The sequence below is a fragment of the Onychostoma macrolepis genome, unplaced genomic scaffold (genome assembly GCF_012432095.1).
Source record: "Onychostoma macrolepis isolate SWU-2019 unplaced genomic scaffold, ASM1243209v1 Scaffold2, whole genome shotgun sequence".
NCBI classification, from domain to species: Eukaryota; Metazoa; Chordata; class Actinopteri; order Cypriniformes; family Cyprinidae; genus Onychostoma; species Onychostoma macrolepis.
Genome location: NW_026704708.1, coordinates 1 through 17,718, shown reverse-complemented (window position 1 = coordinate 17,718; position 17,718 = coordinate 1). Strand labels below are relative to the sequence as shown.

Below are 17,718 nucleotides of genomic sequence, written 5' to 3'. Positions count from 1 at the left end.
GAAATGTGTTGCACACAATGCATGACAGGGAGTTAATAAAATATACCACATTGTAATAATAAAAATACCACATTGACGTTTAAAGCATAAAACCGGTCTAATCTCGCTAAAGACAAAACATTGTCACGAGTACGAGACCAAGTATATTGCCTTTGATTGTCATTAAAGGGGTGGTTTACTGCTTTTTTTCTTTGCTTGATTGTGTTTATGGGGTGCAATATAACATGCCTTCGTGTTTCGTTTGTTAAAAAACGCCTTATTTTTCATATATTTCACCTTTATTGTAAGCCGCTTTCTCCTCCGTCATTTGAACGACCGGTTGACTTCCTGATTCTATGAAACCACTCCCTCAGAAACAGGCGATGGGCTCAGATTGGTTAGTTGTGATCGGTGTGTTGTGATTGGCTAAACTGCGTACTGCACATTGTCCAGAAACTTCACGTCCATTACCTTCACGGGCGACAGCTGCGTGTGCTGCGGTCAAATGTAAATAATGGTGTCAATATTACCGTATCAGTTTGAGCCAGAATCAGACCCAGAAAGCGGTAATGAAGAGAGTCAAGCAGAACTTCCGCAAGCACGGCTCTTACAAACGTTTCTGAATGGAAGTTTGCTGTTGTGATTGCATATCATTTTTTGAAGTTCGTACACGTTTGTCTTATACACACAAAATAGCATCGAACTAACGGTCTACTATAACCAAACAGCGTTGGCTTGTGTTTACGTTCAAATCGAAAAATTACGTCAAAGTACACATGGAAAATACATTTACAAAATTAATACATAATTACAAATTCGGGTCCAAAATGTTTGTATGCGTTTGTCATAGACACACACGAAACATCATTTAACTAACTGGCTACTAAAGCCAGCGTTGGCATTTGTTTACGTCCTTGATAAAACTAAAACATTACGTCTGAAATTATACATGCAAATACATTTAAAATGATTCAATCTTACTTACAGGTTGTGGCCCAACAACCGCTGCCTGTGGTTTTAAAGTTGGAACTGCTCCATGTTTTAGTAATAGTTTCTGTGTGAATCCGGCATTGAACTCGTGTAGATTCTGGAAGCTGTCTTCCGTAAAATGCGCAGCACAGAGAGCTAAATTAGGATTGTAATCGTCAGGAACATAATCAAACATAAATTTTAACCATTGTTGACAAACTACAGCGTCCGTAGGAAGCCCGAACACAGAAGACCTGACAGCTGGGTGAAAATAACACCGTTTCGACGGCATGGCTACAACTCTCCACTATAACTCTTGCTCTTCGACAAAGCCGCAGAACATGGCCTTGCCCCCTCTTTGGCATGTTCCGGAGGGAGGGGTTGATGGGTTTTTTACGTATGCAACCCGGGAAGTATCTCGTTGTAGTCCCGTATGAGTCGTTTTTGTAGGCATTAAACTTCCTGATTTTTAAAGGCGATATCTCCGCTTACGTTGAACTTTCAGCGCAGCAACTTTGCAGATACTGTTCATGCACCAACAGCAACATTACACACTATTTAAAATGAAAAAAGTGAAATCGCAGTAAACCACCCCTTTAAAATGTCTCCATATGTCACTCAGCTCATGCGTTTTCATAACTTGGATAAGTCTCTTACGGGAGGGTTCATGGGGCTCAATATGACTTTTATCGAGATTTTGTTCAGTACAATTAAAGTCCCCTCCTAGAAAAAACAAAAAAACTCTTCACTACTACAATTTTGCAGAATTAAATTGAGGTTATTCAAAAACAACATTCTTTCAACTCCTGAAGTAGGAACATAGACAAATAAAACAAAGACATGATTTTCAAATAAAGCTTTAACCTTCAAAAGTCTACCTTTTATAATTTCATCAACATCATAAGAAATTGGTGTGAAACTTTTGGAAAATAAAACAGCAACTCCTCCACTTACAGCAGTATTATGACTTAGCACAGAGATGCCATCCCATTCTCCTGTCCACTCAACAGTATTCTTTAAATCACTATGAGTTTCCTGAAGGAAAATATCTAACTTTGTCTGCTCAAACACCTCCTATAATATTGCTCTTTTTCTCACGTTTCTTGCACTGTTTATATTTACCGATGCAATACTGACTTCAACCATAAAAAAAATAGGAAAGGAAACAAAAATAACAAAGCTCTAAGCTTCATTAAATTCGTTTTTTTCAGCACCATCACTCATTTCAGTATTAAGTTTTCTCACTAATTTTTTCAACCGGTAGACTTCCTTATTGGTAAACAATCCTTCAGTCATCAAACACCGTGTTTTTTCAACGAACTGTTTAAGATCAGGAAAGTATTCATTCACTCGTACCCCTCTTCTGTTTTTAGTTGCTTTAAGAAACAGTTTAATGTCTTCCAAATCATAACTGCGACTCACCCCTTCACACTGCGAAAGGAAGACGTTAGAATCCGATTCATTGTCACTTTCTATATCACTCTGACCCTCGTATTCAACGGTGTCCATTTCCTTTACAATTTTTGAATCACCAGTATTAACACGGTTCTTTCATTGGCAAGGTGCTTTGAACAGTGTACTCTCTGCCTCTGTATCGATGCCAACATTCTCACACACCAGATCCACTACAGGCTTCTGATCTCCATCAATATTGTCAGAATTAGAGACTGTCGGACCTTTCAGGACAAGCTTATCGTCGCCAGACCTATTGGTCTCTGCATTATTTGCTTCCTTATTAACAGAGTCCCCCTCCACGATCATCTCTGACTTTACCCCGGCAGCCATGTCACCCTGTAGCCCAAGACTGGTTACTCACTTAAGCTAAGCAGGGTTGAGCTGGTCAGTACCTGGATGGGAGACCTCCTGAGAAAACTTGGTTGCTGCTGGAAGAGGTGCTAGAGAGACCAGTAGGGGGTGCTCACCCTGTGGTCTGTGTGGGTCCTAGCGCTCCAGTGTAGTGATGGGGACACTATACTGTAAAAAGCACTGTCCTTTGGATGAGATGTTAAACCGAGGTCCTGACTCTCTGTGGTCATTAAAAATCCCAGTATGTCTTCGAAAAGAGTAGAGGTGTGACCTCGGCATCCTGGCCACCGCCCATTGGCCTCTGACCATCATGGCCTCCTAACAATCCCCATATCTGCTGATTGGCTTCATCACTCTGTCTCCTCTCCACCAGTAAGCTGGTGTGTGGTGGGCGATCTGGTGCACTATGGCTGCCGTCGCATCATCCAGGCGGATGCTACACACTGGTGATGGATGAGGAGACCCCACCCCCCCACACTGTAAAGCGCTTTGAGTGCCTAGAAAAGCACTATATAAATGTAAGGAATTATTATTATTATTATTATTATTATTATTATTATTATTATTATTAACTGTTTGCAGCTCTTCCGCAACTGCTTCAGGCTCAGCCACGACTTCCTCCGCCTCAGCTTGGGCCGCACTGTCTCAGCTGGACCAGCTGTGTCATTTGTGTCTTGTGTAGCTATTGGCGTTTCTTTTCTTTTTTTTCAGGACAATCTTGGATTAAATGTCCCACTCTACTGCAACAAAAACAATTCATTTTCCCTGTTGCTGCATAGACAACATAATCAAAATCATCAATCCGATACTTAACCCCCTGGGGTCGACAAACGCGTATACGCGTTTGAGGCAGATTTTCCTGATAAGGCCGAAATGAGCTTGAATTACTCTGTCATTTTTGATTGTACAGATAAAAGCAATACACCATTCGAATCTGTAAGGGGTCTACTTTTATTTGTATACACTCATAATAACAACTACACTTTGTGCTTTTGAATAATAAAGAAAACAAGCAGGGTGCGCTCTCTGTCTTCTCAGTCTCCGCGAACTGCTTTTTGAAACACGTCACTAAAATGAACTGTAACTCAGCAAATACTTCACACAGAGACATGAGAAATATATATATATAAAGCTTGATATGTCTACTGTTAAATGAAGTATGTCTTACCGAAAACAAATATTCTGTGATAAAGTATGAAACCAAGGACATGTCCAGTTTTTCCGTCTGGTCTCATTATCTCTAATTAGGTCACGCCAGTGTTAATTTTGGCAGGCATTTTTGATTTAGTCTTAGTCTTGAGACGAAAATGCTTAATAGTCTTAGTCACATTTTAGTCATTTGAGTATTTCATAGTTTTAGTCTAATTTTAGTCTAGTTTTAGTCGACGAAAAGTCATTGTATTTTTGTCAACTTTTAGTCTTTACTTTTAGTCAAAGTGCAGTTAACAACATTTATTTTGGTAGCTATTTTATATGTAGTATTCAAACAAAAATAGGCATCAATTCTTCTCTCTTTAGACCAAATCAATTAAGCTTATGAGAAATTTGAATTAAGGATTGAATTTGGAAAAACTGGAATACATTTTCCTTTTTTGGTAGAGATACAAATTAAACTAATTTTTCAGATACAGTAGCTTTACTTGAGTATACATTTATTTAACATCTTTTGTTGGTTAACATTTATGACACAGATAATTAGGAATGCTGTCCCTTTAAGACGGAAGGCATGCATAATACTGACACACATTCAGTTTTCATCCACCTGTTTACGCTCACTTAAGCCATAACTGACTGCATTTATGTGAGATACTCTGACTCTAAACGATAGACACGGGACTGCTGTGTGTGTATTTGAGTGCTGAGAACTGAGAACTGATCGCGCGCTGTACTGAAGAAGTGGAGCTTGCGTGAGAGAGAGAGCGCTTCCATCAGCGCGACTCCGCCTATCCCGCCGTCACTAACTTTAAATTAATTGACAACGAATTGTGACTCCCGGGAAAAACGGGACGTCTGGTCACCCTATCCCTAACCCTTCGGGTGCTGAGGCTGTTGTTTCAGATCGTTAGTTTGCGTTTTGATAGCCTATCTGTCCACTGCGGCTGCCATACTGAGACTAGATACGCCCCTCATCTGATTGTAATCCAATGACAGAGACGCACATTTTGAAAGACAATACAGTTAACTTAGCCTATAGGATGTATTTTGAATGTCCGGTAGTCCTCAAATAACATTTTAGTTCCGTCTCGTCTTGTTAATGAAGACGCGGCATAAATTTCGTCATAGTTTTTATCATCAGACATTCATTTTAGCTCGTCAAAGTCTCGTCTTAGTCACAGAAAAAAGGTTCGTTGACGAATATTTTTCGTCTTCGTCTTCGTCCTCGTCGACGAAATTAACACTGGGTCACGCCCACGCGCTGCTCGCGCTATTGTTATTACAAACCTCCACGCGAGCCACGCGGCATGTAAACGCCCACACCACCGTAAACAAAGCAGCAACGCGTTCATCTCGGATACTTTTCAGTTTTGGAAGAACACGCCGAGAGGAAAAAGAGTTATATTTACCCCCAGAAGACGCGCTGAGAGGAAAAAGCTTTGTATTTACAGCCAGAAGACGCGCTGAGAGGAAAAAGCTTTGTTTACCTCACAAACAGAACGCGAGCGCAGCTGGAGCCGCGGAGGAGGAGATACTTTATACCGAGTAAGTAATGTTTCTTATTGGCATTCGATAATGTGTTGTTGTGACAAAGTTGAAGGCATTTACTAGGTGAACTTTTCCCAAACTATAACTCCAGAATAAAATGTGTGAAATCGAGTGCAACATTTTGAAATATGATAGGCAACCTTTCATTGCATTTAAATGTTGCACAACGTGAGGAAAGTTATATGTTCTATAAACAATGATATAAAAGTAATGTCTAAGAAAGTTTAGACCAATCTTTACTGTGAAGTAGCCTACTCCGTTTGCAAATACCTGCTCAAACATGTTTATAATAAGCTTAACAATAATTTAGTTTCTCAGTTATAAAATGTTGTTTTTGTATTGTATGATAATACATGTGTGCATCTATGTTATAAAATCACGTGGGCAACATTTGTGATTGCTAATGTAATAATATAGTTGCTCCTGATAAGACTATCAACATGCTCACTAAGTTATTTATTAATTTTAGTGGGTGGGGGTGCTTTATTTATTTTGAATGGTAACAATATGTAGGCCTATATATTATAATAAATATAATATACTGTTTTTGCTGTACTTTGTATCAAATAAATGAGCTGAAGACACTTCTTAAAAAAAAAAAAACATTACAAATCTTACTGTTTAAATAATTTGACTGGTAGTGTATGTATTGTCACCATGTTTAGGACAGCCATATCACCCTGCAGCCCAAGACCGGTTGCCCATGGAAGCTAAGCAGGGCTGAGCCTGGTCAGTACCTGGATGGGAGACCTCCTGGGAAAACTAGGTTGCTGTTGGAAGAGGTGTTAGTGAGGCCAGCAGGGGGTGCTCACCCTGCAGTCTGTGTGGGTCCTAACGCCCCAGTATAGTGACGGGGACACTATACTGTAAAAAAGCACCGTTTTGCGGATGAGACGTTAAACCGAGGTCCTGACTCTCTGTGGTCATTAAAAATCCCATGACACTCATCGTAAAGAGTAGGGGTGTAACCCCGGTGTCCTGGCCAGATTCCCTCCACTGGTCCTTGTCAATCATGGCCTCCTAATAATCCCCATCCACTTGATTGGCTCTATGACTCTCTCTCCTCTCCACCTGTAGCTGGTGTGTGGTGAGCGCACTGGAGCCGTTGTCCTGTGGCTGCCGTCGCATCATCCAAGTGGATGCTGCACACTGGTGGTGGTTGAGGAGAGACCCCCCCCACATGATTGTAAAGCGCTTTGGGTGTATTGCAATACACATTAAAGCGCTATATAAATGCCTCATTCATTCATTCATTCATTCATGTTTGCTTTGTCCGTTCATTGTGTTGCTCACTTCTGTTTTGTTTTCTCATGCAGTTTCTGCAGTCTCCCGTTTTCCTGGGTTCCAGTTTCCTGCAACTGTTTTGGATATTTTGGATATTGCACCCACGATGTCTTGACTCTTCTGTTGTTTATTTGTTTGTTCCTAATAAACTGTTTAAGTGCACTCGCAAGTGAATCTCAAGTTATTTTATGTGATAGTTATACGTATACACATTTCTTTTTTCCTCAGATTACTCTTCTCTCTCAGTCACACACCTGACTCAATGGCTCATTATGGAGCTCATTATGCGGGCCTTTGTCTTCTCAGGTGTGAGCCACGCCCTCTCGCATAGAGCCTTTCCACTCAAAAAGTGATTTAAATCAATATATTGTTTTCTCTGAATGAGTGAGTTAGATTATTTTCAGATCATTTTGAAGCAAATATTCTAGGCTACAAGATCCAGTTCTCAAAAGTCTTGTGAACAAATGTTCTGTATGTGTTTTATGGCCTTATTTCAGTTACTTTAAAATGTTAGTTTTTTTCAAACCACGCATAAACGTTGTTTTCTCAAAAACACAATCACGTACGTACATGCTGCTCACATATTTTAATATTTTAGACTTCAGCCATTAAAATATTTATAAGCAACTGAAAAAAGCACAAATGTCAGGGCATGTCAAAACTTCTCCGGGGCCCCAAAACACCCTCAGACCCCAGAGGGTTAAACGTGCGGTCCAATTCAGCATCATCTTTTACAATCATGTAAGCAAATCATCTAAATGAAAAAATGTGTTTTAACAATGGAGATACACTTCCAACTTGCCGTACCGCAAAGAGACTGTGATAACAACTCGTCACTAATGAACGGAGGAACATTAGACAGTGTCACGTTTTTAGACGGCATTGAAAGAGGGAGAACAGGTGTAAACAGACCATCAACAATTCCTTGCTCAACCAGCTCATTAGCTTTATCCACAATATTTAAAAAGATCACCGCAGCATTATTCATTTTTGAAGCTGACAATACTTTCATGACCAACAGCTTCTCCTATAGCAAGACAACCTTCACTGCATGACGCCGCGTGAGTGTATTTAACACCCGCAAATCCAGAGCCGTCATGCTTCCACAACAGGTAGCACACGGCCGCACACTCTCACCAAGATTAACTTTAAAAAAAAAAAAATGAATTAAAACTTGAAAACACACTTATTCATGGCTCAGCAACCACAAAAAAAAAAAAAAAAAACACTCTAACAATCAAAGACCACCGCATGCTCTCCACACACACTCACGCCACAAACGCCCACACATGCACGAGAGAGATGCAGAGGAACAGGATTAAGAACTGTCAGAACTTTAGAACATTGGTTTTGAAACTTGTGAATCCATTAGAATCTTAGAAGACAGAATCGCGATTCATATACAAATAGATTTTTTCGTGCACCCCTACTCCTGACAGCATGGCAAAATCTCTTCCTCTTCTCTAAAGCAGCGCGACGTGGACTCTCGCTCCCCCTTTGTTGCATGTTCTCGGGGGCCGGGTTTATATTTCAGGGTTTGTGACATCACAAACCCGGGAAGTAACTCGCTGTACCATAACTACCATAATTTTAAAAGACGATATCGCTGTTTGCATTGAACTTTCAGCATCATAACTTTGCAGATATTGTTTATGCTCAAACAGCAACATTACACACTAACATTAAAAGTGAAATCGCAATCAACCATCCCTTTAAATATTTTAACGCATTTAACTGAAAAAATTAATCGCCTGCGTTAACGCACTGATATTTATATAAAAATGTACCTGAGATCAATCTTTGGATCTTCATTCCTAAACTCTATTGGACGATCCATAGATGCATCACTCCTCACAGACACACAGCTGGACTCTGCTTCTGATCTCTTCTGCTGAACTGAACTATAACAAAACAGATTTACCATTTTCTTATAAGGCCTTTAAGTATTTTTTTTTTATTTATTTTTTTTATAAATCAAAAACACTACGAGGAAATCTTTTTTTTTTTTTTTAAATAAAATCTTGATTTTATTGATTTTAAAATCTTCACCTTAAAAACCTCCAGACACCAAACCACGATGGAGACTCTAATCTACCATCATTCAATGTGATTTAATACAGCGTTTATTCAAAGTACCTGCATCCTGGAGAAAACTCTTCATCTGTGGATGTTTGTGTGTGATCCATGATGAAACAGAATCTGATCTCCAGCACTGACTCTGAATGGAAATGACAAACAAACACAATAATTCATCTGAACGGATCCTGAGAGAAACGGGTGTATTCCAGAAAGCACGGTTAACTTAACGTCAGCTAAACCCTGAACTTTTGGTTGATTAACCCCAAACCTTGCTTACTCGAGGTATGTGGTTCCAAAAACGCGTCCGGGAGTAAGTTCATTCAACTCAGAGTATGTTCCTGGTTAAGACTCAAGACATTCTCAACATAGCGAGGAATCGACGAGTCACTATGGAAATGGACGCTAAGAAAAAGCGTGCCATACTGCTTCTTTCTTCTTTTGTTCTTAGTGCATATCGCCACCTAATTGATGGTTGTGCAATCATTTTTCTCTCTCCCCCCCCCCGTTTAATCTTTGATCCTTGAAAATAAGAATTATATTGTTTGTTTGATGCCAATTATATATTAAGTCATATCAGATATGTATTTTTATTATAGAAATACATTATAGAAAATCCTGACCCATGTGTGAGATGATTAACTAAAATGTAATAAAGTTTAATTTATTATATTATAAATATTTATCTTGTCATATAGTGTTTTATAATTTATACAGATAACTTATATATGCCAATACAATAACCATTTTAGAATATTACCTTATTTATTACTTATATAGTGCTTTATAATTAACACACATATATACATATACATATATATATAAATAATAGGCTATATTACATATTGCAATATTATATGTTGTTGTGCACTGTCTGTCACGCCCACTGCAGGCTCGTCAGTAGATCATACATGCTCTGATAGCGCTGAAGTGAACTAACCCTGGAACATAACCTGCTCCGGAGCAGGTTATCTTCAGAGAGCAAGTTGCTATGGTTACTTACATACCCTGAAAGTAACCTCCGATTTTGGAACCGAAAGCTGAGGTTATCCACTTGCTTATCCTCAAACATACCCGGGTATGTCACATAACTTGCTTTTTGGAATACACCCCTGATCATGAGACGCGGTTCACTCAGATACACAATGTTAGTCGTGTGTTAACAAATGATCAAATAAACCATAGACAACACCAAACACCAATCAAACCACGATCATCTGCTTGCAGAAGAAAATATTTAAACATAAAAATATACGTCCATTAGAGGAAATATGAATGTGTAAAGCACCTGAGCATCAGCACTCACCTTATTTACACAGATTCACAAAATCCACCGCCTTTCTATGAAGCAGCTACACGTAAATCATGGCTTGGCTTTGATAAAGGTTCCAATGAAACACTGATATTCCGTATAGAATCGATCCTGGCTGTTAAAATGGAGAAACATCAACTCTGAACATTTGCTCTCACTTTTTATTTTGAGACGCGAAAAACAATGTCAACAGGTGTTATGGATCAACTGGGGATCGTGTTAACTGGGGACGTGCGCGTGCACTTTACCTGAGTTTCCAGCAGATGTTGGACCTCCACAGATTCGTCACAGAGAGTGTTCAACGGAACAGATTTCAAAGCTTTCCAAATTATTTGTGAATGTTTGTATCATTATTAGACGCTGTTGTTTCTCCTGTCGATGTTCCAATGTATCTGACGCGGTTTAAGGGAAGTTTTAATGCGTTTTCATGTCTCAGACGAAGCCCAGATTAATTTGTTTCAATAGATTTTTTTTTTTTTTCTAATGACAATTGTAAATGCATTAAATAACGTGTTTGCTTTGTTTTTTGCAACGCGTGTGTAGGCAGTTGTTCAAAAATATTACTTAATTTGTGTAAATGAATTTGAGCAACAATTGCTGTGGTCAAAGGAATGTCAAGCATTTCATTTTCTTTCTTTTTTTATATTGCTAAAGAATGAGTGATAAACAAGCTATAGTTTTGTATTATCGAATTAGTGACACAGATAAAATGCAGTGAATTATCCTGAATAGGGAATGTTCAACAAACGTATATAGCCTATATAGTTAGGTGTTGAAGCAAAATCATACTCACACACACACACACACACACACACACAAACACTTTTAACAATACATAGCTTCAAAGCATACATAAAATGCTTTTTTTTTTCTTTTTTTTTTCTTTTTTTTTTTACTGCTAGGTCAGAAATGACTGTCGATGTAATGACCATATTGCAGAAATGTACAGTTTTATAATAGAGGTCCGTCAAATCAAATGAGGTCACCATTATTTATACTGTAAATTCATATATAAATGTTTACAAAATAAATGTACAAGAATGTGTAAAATATTAAATTCAAAACACAAAGGTGCACATACAACTAACATATTTTCAAGATGTACAGTGAATTCAAAACCAACAAATGTCTCAATTCATATTCATTCATATCAAAACATACACAAATGTCCAAATACAGTACATAAATAACATATAAACAAACATATATCAATAACATACAAACATATAAAAACTAATCTGCTGGCTGCTGGACCGACTGATGATCAGTAAAATAAAAAGTTTTTACTGATCACTAAATAAAACATCTTTAAGGAGGAGGCAGTGTGTTGAAGGAAATCTTGGAATATTAAAGACTGTGCTGCAAAAACTCCCAAATAGGAGCAAAAGGCTTTGGGTAGTTGATATACACATAGAAAGGTTTGCAGCACAAGTCCACTGCTTGTAGTAAGGCCTTCTGTTCCATTGTCTCGCCGTTGAAAGTCCTTGGAATTAATACAGTAATAATGCTGGTGTCATCCATAGTGTAAAACTACATCCACTCCTTCCTCTGTGATAAGATGAAGCAGAAGAAACATTTTACAGATGAACTTGTAAACTAGTCAGAGCTGCTCAGTTATGGCAGAAATATCATGAACACAATTATTTTAGTCAATATTGAAATCATGATTATTTAGCATGATTATTGGTAGGCGTTATGAACAGCGTTATGAAGTCTTTGATGAAATTATTAATTTTAAATATCAGGAAGTTTCACAATTATCAGTACTTAATCAAAAACTAGTTCTAGGTTAACTTGTGTGAGTAAATTTGACCACACTTACATATTTGACTGATTTGGTTGTTAAGTTTGGACTTGTAAGGAGGAACAAAAGTACACCGCTGTGAACTAAAGGAAGCTGTGCTGGACCGAATGCGGCAGCAACACACTAATCATTTCACCTCGTTTATCTTTTTTCATAATTGTTGGAAGTCATAATTGAAGTTGAAAACCTACACTTCCAGTCAAAGGTTTTTTAACAGTAAGATTTTTATATTTTTTACAGAATTCTCTTCTGCTCACCAAGCCTGCATTTATTTGATCCAAAATACAGCAAGAGCAGTAATATTGTGAAATATTTTTACTATTTAAAATAACCATTTTCTATTTAAATATATTTTAAAATGTAATTTATTCCTGTGATCAAAGCTGAATTTTTAGCATCATTACTCCAGTCACATGAGCCTTCAAATATCATTCTAATATTCTGATTTGCTGCTCAAAAACATTTATTATTATTATTATTATTATGTTGAAAACACCTGAGTAGAATTGTTTCAGGGTTTTCATGAATAGAAAGTTCAGAAGAACAGCATTTATCTGAAATAGAAATCGTTTGTAACATTTTTTTTTTTTTTTTTTTTGCAATTTACTGCATTCTTGCTAAATAAAAGTATTAATCCCCCAGTGTTTCCCACAGGATTTTGTGAGACTGTGGTGGGTTGACCTTGGTCCCTCTAGGGGGGTCCGGGGGCATGCCTCCCGTTAGAAAATTTTGTACATTTTAAAGTTAAATTCATCTATCAGGTGTAATTTGAGAGTTCAAAATGAAGAGCTCCAATCACTTTGTCACCTTAAAAGTGTGACATATATCGCTCATACAAATTGTGGAAAAATGCCTTCCTGTGTTCATCACACATACAGTATTAAAGAGTTTGGCTTTGAATCCTGCTCTGCTCATAACATGTTTTCTATGGTCGGACACACAAGCAGCCTGCCAAGAGACCAGTAGGCCTATATGTAAAATGAAAAGCAGGAGTCATGAACTTAGAATTTACTTTAAACAAAGTGTTCTCTGCATGTTCAGTGAAAGACAACAGATTCACAACATTTATATGCAAGCACCTAACTGAGCATAATGTACAGTACAATACAGACACACTATTAAGCATAGATAAAATTAATTCAATTGATTATATGATTGTAAGAAACTGAATACAGAATTGTTCTGAACAGAGTTCTAAGCCAATGCAAAATGTTGATTTCAGATCAGTCATAAATCCATGATGAAACTTTATGTCCAGGGAAGAGGATACAGAGGCACCAGAGCTGACTGTACAAGCAAGAGCTAATAAAATCAGCAGAGTAAAACTTTTTTCTTTTTTTTTTTTTCACATTTTATTTTTCTTCATACACACACACACACACACACACACACACACACACAGAGAGAAAATAAATAATTTGAATAGGAACAATAGTAAACTACAGATCACTGACAGGCTTGTCAATAAAAACATGCAATCCATGTTTTCTTTAGGTAGCCTACTAGTCATTTTAATTTTTATATCTGTTAATTAGAACACATGACAGCACACTACAAGCACCATGTACAGTGATATTGAAAAGAAAATACTTACATTTTTACTTCAGTTCGTTGTGGACTTTGATCATCCATTGAAACAAATGTCCCATGGTAACGTGGGCGTGGTTTGTGAGCGGATCATGGTAAACTTCCCTAAAACCGTGAGAAATACGCAGGTACAGACTCCGCTGAATCAAACCGCTTTATTATGCATGATGCCGATGTATACAACTGATGAAACACGTTTTTTTTTTCGTTTTTTTTTTTTTTTATCTGTGACCAGTGGAATATTGCAGTGACGAATCTGTCGCCGTCTAACATCTGCTGGAAATCCAGGTAAACACAATTGCTTGCACGCGCACAATCCCAGTTAACACGATCCCCAGCTGATCCATAACACCATCTCTCCACACCTGCAGAGTTTAAGGGAGCGTCTTTAAACTCCACACACAGCGGGGAAACGTTCGTCAAATCAGTTCAAATCACGTTTTATCATACAAAATCGTTTTTGAAAATCTAGCATTTGTACAAAAAAAAAGAAAAAAAAAAGAAGCAAAGTATAAATACATGTTAACTGCTTCACAACAACATCCCATGAACTTTGAATTTCCATAAAGACTCGCTCTTATCCCTTATCCATGAAGATAAAATAGTTTGTAAAACCCTAAAAAAAGGTTAAATAATAAAAATTCATAAGCAAGAAAAAATAAGAAATGTAAAGTATAAAAACATGACAGTAATAAATTATTAAATAATATAAATAATTAAAAAAATCAAATGATGAATATCATAAATGGCTACTGATTTTATGTATATTCCCAGGGAACAGACATACTGATAAAAAATAAAAAAGTATAGCCTGAATGCACTGTAAGCCACTTTGGATAAAATTGTCTGCTAAATGCATAAATGTACATTTAAATGTATATTATTGTATGATTGTATGATTAAGTGGTCAAATAATAAAACAAGGAAAGAAAACGCAACACAAATAATGATTGTTCTTTTGAAGCAACACACAGTTTGCATTTAAAGATCCTTTGATCCTTCACTTAGAAAGGGCAATAATATATATGACAAATAAATAAATACTCTAGCAAAGATATTAGACAAGTATTTCTCCAAGGAGGACATTTTATTGGAATTACATTTTATTGTTACAGTATCAAAAGCGCACAGAGATAAAATATCAGACAAGTATTTAATCCAAACTCAGGGAAACAGTCTACACAACACACTTAAAGCAATACTCCACCCCAAAATGAAAATTTGTCAGTAATCACTTACTCCCATGTTGTTCCAAACCCATAAAAGCTTTGTTCGTCCTCGGAACACAATTTAAGATATTTTAGATGAAAACCGGGAGGTTTGTGACTGTCCCATTGACTGCCAAGTAAATTACACTGTCAAGGCACAGAAAAGCCAATAGGGTCTGTCTGCAGACATGCACTTGCATTTTCAGACTTGCACTCTCAGACTTTCACTCTCAGACACCTGCACTTCCGCAAGTGATGTCACAATTGCAGTATATTTTGTTTTTTATTTTATTTTATTTATTAAGTATTTTTTTAAATTGAATCTCTCAACATTTTACACAAGTAGCCAGATGATGAAGACAAGAAAAAAGAAACTAAATTACGAAGTCACTTGCAATCGCTATTTGCACTCTTCGCTGCCTGTGACGTCACTTGCAATCCACACAAATCGTGCGTGTTGCCATGGAGACATGATGCTGTGGTGGTTAAACGATTAAAACTAATTTAATATCATAACATACAGGGTCCTGCAAGTCATCTGTAAGAGAAAAAGACAAGACCCACAAATCCACAGAACAGCAGAATATGAACGCAATGCTCTCGTTAAGTGCTTTTAAACCAGTAGAAAATCATAAACACTTAATATGGCTTTAATGTGTTAAGATAGTGCTATTAAAAGATTGAATTCGATATATAGTTTATTATTTTAATATACTGCAAGGCAAGCAAATGGCCATGAATACAAACTTTCACTTTTCCTCCCATACAGCAAAATGCTTAATGTTGCATAATAACGAACTAAGATGATAAAGACCAAATTCAGTATTTCTTATTGTTATGCAAAACTATACAGACCATATGAACGTGCATTAAGAAATGCATTAAGACTAAAAGGACCAACTCCGTGTAGGCAAGCGAGCCCAGAACGCAATGCGTTAAGTTGCACATTAAACGTTTTCCTCCCGTAGAAAATCATTATAAATAAAACAGTAATGTAGCATAATGGACAAACACAATGATAAAAAAAGGGCTGTAGACATTTTATTAAAAATGGGAAAATTCTTATTAATTCGTATTAATAATGAAGAGGAGCATATTGAGTTTGATCTTTATAATCTCAGTCCGTTATGCCACATTATGCCACGTTTTGCGGTATGGGAGGAAATATATATACATTATAAACTGTATATTGAATTTGATCTTTTAATAGCACTATCTTAACACATTAAGCCATATTAAATGTTTATGATTTTCTACGGGAGGTTTAAAAGTGCGCTGTTCTGTGGCCACAGATTTGTGGGTCTTGTCCTTTTCTCTTACAGATGACTTGCAGGACCCTGTATGTTATGATATTAAATTAGTTTTAATCGTTTAACCACCACAGCGTCATGTCTCCATGGCAACACGCACGATTTGTGTGGATTGCAAGTGACGTCGCAGGCAGCGAAGAGTACAAGTAGCGATTGCAAGTGACTTCGTAATTTAGTTGTCTTCACCACCTGCTACTTGTGTAAAATGTTGAGAGATTCAATTAAAAAAAAATGTTTAATAAATAAAATAAAACAAAAAAGACTGCAAGTGACGTCACTTGGAAGTGCAGGTGTCTGAGAGTGCAAGTGCATGGCTGTTTTTGAAATGGCATACTTGCTTACTGCTTACTGCCCAGTACACAGTGCATACTGCCTACTGTTTTTTAAAGAATAGTGTGTGAAACAGTATATAATAAGCAACAAATGTTTCAGAGTAGTATGCTTAATTGTCACATGACAGACACAAACATTAATTCAGCACAGCTGTCAAGGTTGTTACCTTACAAACAAATGTGCTAACTATTCTTTTACAAAGGCTTGTTATAAGGCTTCATATTAGTAAACAATGCTATATTGACCAGTTGAACTCATTTCATAATTGAAGAACTTTACATAGGCTATTGGACAGAACTGAATCAACACTGAGCTGTCTTTAACTGAACATTGATATTTTTGGCAGTTACACTAATTGGAAAAAGTGATATATTCTAGTTACACTAAGTGCAACTAATGATAAATTCTGTTTAGCAGCATTTTCTTTAGCAACAGGTGTGTAAATAGTAGTTAGGTGGCAGATATTTATACTTCAGTACTGTAGTAGGCTACATTATAAAACAGTGTGCAATAACTCATTGAGCGTAAATTATCATACATTTTATTTGATGAACGCCACTTTACTGGGACAAAAACCTACCTACAGCTAAACAGTGGTATTATTAATGAGGCATTTAATTTCCACTTTTCAAATATTTACTTATTTTTTTATTGAAAACAAATGCCTTTCTGATCTGGTATGTGATGGGAAAAGGAGTTGCACGAGATTGACAAAAGGCGGAATCGAACTCGGATCGCTCACATCGCACACATTTCACATCTTTTACTCACTGCGCCACTGATACTATAGTAATACACGTGTCTTTTACTCACTGCGCCACTGATACTATAGTAATACACGTGTCTTCTGCAGTGCTGTTTATCGCAGTCATGCATTGGTGGGCGGAGTTAATGTAAAAAGCCTCGGCTAACAAATTGGTCTATTTGTCCTTAGAGTAAATACACTCGTTTCTTTTGCTTGACAGCGGAATTTAATTCTGTTTGCATAATTGAAATATTAACTTTATTTATATATTATATTACTGCAATATTAATATTATTTAATATCTTTGAAACAATGTATAAAGCGCTACAGAGATAAAGGTGACGTGATTTGACTTGATCGGAAATGTGCCGTAGAGATTAAAGTACAATTTATGTCCTACTAATGATATTGTTTTTACATGCACAACGATGGTTTGTAGTTTGATGTATATATGTACATATACAAGTCTTACATTTATAACTATTCCCCGCCTCCAGTTCACTCACGCGTTTGAAGATGAAATGTCACATGGAGCGTGTTGCTTTCTGGGAAACAGTATCCCATGCAGCGTCTTCAGATGCATACATCAAATTTCAGCAAAT

At 37.0% G+C, this 17,718-nt stretch overlaps 1 pseudogene; it reads right to left on the bottom strand.

Annotated features, from left to right (window-relative positions):
• Positions 1-13,575, bottom strand: part of LOC131535243 (NLR family CARD domain-containing protein 3-like) — a 31,414-nt pseudogene extending 17,839 nt beyond the window's left edge.
• Between the last annotated feature and the right edge of the window lie 4,143 nt (positions 13,576-17,718).